Genomic DNA, 6,000 nt, shown 5'->3' with positions numbered 1-6,000 from the left:
CATCTAGAATTTAGTAGGGATACCGTGTTCATCTTACAACACTGGTCAGCACATGAATCTTTGTCATTCAACATCTCCTTTTTATGACGACATTAGTCGTATTCATATGTATCTACGATTCGCCGTTCTTAATTCTTTACTCTTGTAGTCTTTTCCATATGGTCGTCATCACGGCCTGATTCTTATTTATCATTATGTTGGGATCTTTATCCCATTATCCACTATTCTCTTTTTGTCTCGTTACTTCACTTCTCATATGAAGATTCTTTCGCTATCGTCGTTAATCATGGTTATCCATGAGGTGAATCCTTAGGACATATCCTTATGAGGTCTTCACTCTTCTTGTAAAGCTTACTTAACCTTCTTCTTGCATCTTGATATCTCATATACCTCTTTATTCGTTTGCATATCCATTGATTTATTTTCTTTTTCTTAAGCATGACATACTATTCTTTGAAATTCCTCGTCTCTTCTTACCTCACATCGATCTGTTTCATCAATCTGGTTTTCAGCCAGATAGGATTGTCATATTGGTCGCTGAATTCTTATTTTAATAAGACAGCGTGTGACCAATGTTCTGGTAAGCTTTCTTTGCTTATAATCCTTAAATGAGGATCTTAATCCTTTTCCAATCATATACTTGCATTAGAATGTCCTCTGATGACATCGTTACTTATTCCATGCTTGATCTTTTTATTCATCATAATCTAACTTTTTCTTATCTATTCCTTCCTTCCAATTCTCAATCTTAATTGGCTCTTAGCTTTCAAATCATTTCCCTTTACTATCACGTAGTACTAAACTTACTTCTCATTACTATTCATGATATTTCCATTTCACTTGTTATTCCTACTTCTATCTATATCGTAGGTACACTTCTTCGTTACTTTCTTTGACTTCTTGTCCTTAGTTAACCAATAGGATTAATAGTCTAAATGCTATTATCCTATGGTACTCTTATTGCGTTCCTAATTCACGCTTTTATCATATTTCTTGATTATCTTTATCCCTTTTTGTTTCTATGCATTGACGACTACATAGAATTTAATCCATCTGATCCTCTCGTCATCTTTCCACGTGACTTTCTCTTTTTCATTTCTCAATAACTCTTATCAAGTTCCTTGCGACATACACAGGTTATCCGTACTTTCCTTAACTCTGTTTACTTTAACTAATTTCTTATTATTCACAATCTACTTTTGCGTCTTTATACTTTATCATATACGTCATGTACCTTTGGCAATCTCTTCATCCTACGCAGAAAGTAAGTGGAATACCGTTCCACTGGTAGCATTCCTCGTAAAAAGGAGCGCATTTGCCTTCTAACTTGATTCAGAGCCACTTGTACTTGACCGTTGGCTATCTTTGTATCCTTCCTTAGATTGCGATATTTCCGTATGTTGGACCTGAAATACCCGCTCAGGTACTTCTCGACATCGAACTCGTCTAATAATTCTTCTTCCCTGAAGTCCTCTTCCCTAGGATCTTCTTCTGGAAATATATCAAACAAGTTTGATCGTGTCTAATACATCTTAATCCTTCAAGGATCATAATCGATTTTCTATATCTATCACGTTATTCCCTTTACTTTTCATTTGATCTACTTTGAAGTTCAAGGTTTAACACTCCACAAACATCCATTACGTTTATACCTTGATCTTTCCCGATTATTCTTAACCGAAACTAATAGTTGAAAGAATTTCCTAAATCGGGTCTCAAACTTAATTCATGCTATTTGGTCTTTCACCGCTCTAACTGCATGTCGGAACTAATTATAGGTTAAACCTTTCATCGACATATTTATTGACATTACTGTTTGTCTTTCATCCGCTCGATATATACGAACATCTTACTTTACTTTTCCTAGAGGATCTAGCATACTGCTTGATCCGTTAAACTCTTTTAGCCTTAACTTATGTATACCACCATCAAACCTCTATAGGTGTTCCTTTCTTCACGTTAATACTGTCTTTGTATCCGTCGTCCTATTATTGGCACATAATTCCTTATATCAATTTCTTTTATGGCTAACTGATTCACAACGATGTTGGATTACTACGGCACTTTCGATGCCTGTATATTCCCACTTTATCTTGCAAGGTTCCCATTGACCTTCATCGTATTTCTGACCTTTGCAGGCCAATTGGACTAGGTTGCATTTGCCTTTGTCACCTCAATCTTCCTCTCGCGCCTCATATACTTGCTGTGCAACAGCACGCGTTCGCGCAGTTCTTCGTTCCTAATATAGCGATTATATAAAGGAATACTGATAAATTCCTTAAAATATATCACTTACTAATCATCACAACTACTCGCTGTCCACGTAAGTTGGACTATCGGAACATGTCCTTCCTTGTGACCTTCCATGATTACGTCTTTCGTTGCAAGTCTTCTGAGTGTTCTAACTCATTGTAGACTTGCAAATTATCAAAACATATACTCGCGTCGTATATGTTAAACGCATATTACTATCGTAGCTATAAGCATCTATGTTAACCGGATTCAAGAAAATCAGTGTCCCCTAGATTTCCTTGATTACGTATCGCATCTTAAGTCTTGCGAGCATTCCGCTCACATGGACTTAATCAAACATCAAAAATATCAAATCACATCATACATGTTCTATACATTATTAATCGGATATAAATTATTATCCGAACACATATATTATTCTAACTGTGTACTAGCCTGTTTAATCAAGGCTAAGTTTATTAACTAGAGACACAAATCCTATGTTCTCACAATTATACTTATTCATTCGCCTCCTAGCCTTGATCACAGTTTGCTCGCGAGCACTCTACTTCCTTTACAGAGTTCTGGTCTAGGTATACTTACATTAAAAACAAAACTCTTTGAAAACTCTTTCAAATAAAACGACTCATTTAAAAATTTCATTTAAATCTTAGCAAAATTGTGCACTTGGGTGATGACGTCTCTCATCCCCAAAGAGTTGCCACTTCTCACCTCTTCGTCTGAACATAATGCATATGATGCATGTTCTATTAATGCATGAATTGATGTATGTAGTGATGCATTTCTATCAATGTCGTGGCAATTATCAATGGCTATTACGGGTCTAGGCACAATTATGCTTTTAGAATCGTTAAACAAATAACTTTTAAAAGTTATAAACTTCGAGTTTTGTAAGTTCTCTAGACCTTTAAACTCTGCTTCTGGAAAGTTCCTCAACTTCTATAACTTTGTAGTCTTTCTTCTCACTCTTTCTAAAATTTCGATCGATCGAATCCAATAACATCTCTCCTGCTATTTGATGCTAAACACCTATATATCTAACATCAAATCACATCCACATCAATCATATTCTATTCATAGGAGGCAATACCTCTCCTAGAAACTTTATTTCAAAAAGCATATTATTCTTAATATCTTTCGTCTGACATCGATAGCGAAGCCAACCGATGTATCCTATATCCCTGACATCGATAGCAAAGCCAACCGATGTATCTTATCTGTCTGACATCGATAGCGAAGCCAACCGATGTATCTTATCTGTCTGACATCGATAGCAAAGCCAACCGATGTATCCGATTCAATTCATACAAATAAATCTCATATCATGCAAGCACATCTTATCGAAAACAAAATTATACGTATATTTATCTCGTATATACGTGTCACGAAAGTCAACCAAACATTTCACAAGTTAATCTATTATACTTATCACAAAACACTTAACGTAAACAACTGGGATCAGACAAAGCTCAACTCTATAACTGCAGTAGTTCCTAGATTACTTAACCGACAAACACATCTTAGCAGAGGTAACTGGACCAACTGCTCTGATACCACAATTGTCACGACCCAAATTATTGAGCCGAGACCGGCGCTAGGGAATGGGAGTGGTAGCTCCGAAACCCGTAGCAAGCCTAAAACCACTAATAATTTTTCGCAATTAAAAGTATAATATATGATATATATTATAACATTTTCGGAAGAACTCTTTTTAAATAATACACTTATAGATATTAAAGTATTATATCAGAGTCTACAATATAAAATATCATTTGAAGTTAAAGCGTCTATCTAATACTAACAACTACTGTCTACTGCAGCTCTAAGAACTCATACTTGTGCAAGTCCAATGACTTCTGGCACAGTGGAGCTGGTTTGTCTGATCCGACTCTGTCTACCTGCAAACATCAGAGTGAGGGGTCAGTATTTGGGAAAATACTGAGTGAGTTTGCAAGTTACTTATAGTATTATCAAAATATAGCGTCAGACGCTTAATACATATATAATTTTATGATATAAGCAAACATTATTAATTTCAAAAGTGTGAGTCCAACTCACTAGATACGGGGACTTCCAGACTACACCGTAGCCGAGTTCTCACTCGTATCGAAATCATAAAGTGTGAGTCCAACTCACTGGTGGCCCAGCCACTGGTGGGCCCAGCCCACTAGATACGGGGACTTCCAGGCTACACCGTAGCCGAGTTCACTCTCGTATCAAATTCATAATATATTATGCATAGACATATATTAATTCTTAATCATAAAGTCAAGTACTCTAGACTGACTCACCAATGATCATGTAGCCTATTGACACCCAATAGGTAGTTGGTCTCTTCGGACCGCACATTAGACACTTATCTCCAAAACAACGAATACAACAACATTCATATAATCAAATCTATCAAACAAAACAGTTTATATGAGCAAATCATATAGATACGAGATATTTAATATCAATACTCATAATATAAGAAAATAACTTTTATAATAATACGCAAAAGTAAATTGCCACTCACAGTGACCGCTATTCCTTATATCCGAACGTAAGCTCCAGGAGACTGGTCCGTCAATCCTCGTCGAGCTTCTTGGTTTGTCATACTCGTAGCTCGATAGTCCTTCACATCTATCATAGGATTCTATCGTTAAAGCATATACTTAGAGAATCCTATTCTTAAAACCTGCACTAGATACTTAACACGACAAAAGCACGAAACATAACCGCAGTGCTCCAAACGTATCTTTCTCTGTAGATATCTATTCATATCTTGATTACTTATCATGCTAATGTTCATTGCTATAATGTCTTATTGATATTCATTTTAAGACATTAGTCAGAGTTCTACACCCGTATCATGTCATCGGAAGCCAATTTTCGCTCCCGGAAGTCCCAGGGAGGTCACAATCGAAGTAGGGCACGTCGTGCCTGCTTGGCACATCGTGCCCTTCATTTTTCATGAAGGGCACGACGTGCCCTTCACTGGTGCACGTCGTGCACCCCTGTGGTGCACGTCGTGCACCCCTGTGGTGCACGTCGCGCACCAGCACGACGTGCTGAAGTGCAGCACGTCGTGCGCACTTTGGAAGCAGCGTTTTTGAGGCTCCTAGACCTTTTTCAAAGCTCTAAATTACTCCAAATTCATTCCAACACATACCTAGATCATTTAAACACATTATAAACACTTTTATCACTTCGAAATCAACCGTAAACGTCTCAATTCCGACGTACGCGATTCGAGCGTAACATTTTCGTTGAGACAGCCTATAACCTCAAATTTTAACATCCAAATCAGCAATATTACCTTGATATGATGCTTAGGATTGATAGAAAATCCTTTCCTCTTTCCAACGCAACGAGAATCGCTCAATTCCGAGTCCGAACGAAGAAATTATGCCAATCGCAAGTCCGCTCGCGTCGCGAGGTTATGTCGCACGTCGTGAGACCTTGTCGCACGTCGTGCGACACCTTAAAACAGCCCCAAATATCATCTCGACATGCTCCCGACATCCCTAACTCATTCCGACATGTTTCTACATCAATATAACACAATATTCAACTCAATAATCATCAAAAACGTCAAAAATAACGTGACTACGGTTGATACGATTCGATCTCGACATGGCAGCCCTATATTCTTCAATTTCAGCAACTAAAACGTCAAGCTTACCTCGATTTGAAGCTCAAAGATGATAGAGAATCGAATTCTGAACGAATCGATATAAAGAACTCGCGATTTGGACGAGAAAC

Source organism: Mercurialis annua, linkage group LG3, assembly GCF_937616625.2.
Source record: "Mercurialis annua linkage group LG3, ddMerAnnu1.2, whole genome shotgun sequence".
NCBI classification, from domain to species: domain Eukaryota; kingdom Viridiplantae; phylum Streptophyta; class Magnoliopsida; order Malpighiales; family Euphorbiaceae; genus Mercurialis; species Mercurialis annua.
This window is presented reverse-complemented; position numbering follows the sequence as displayed.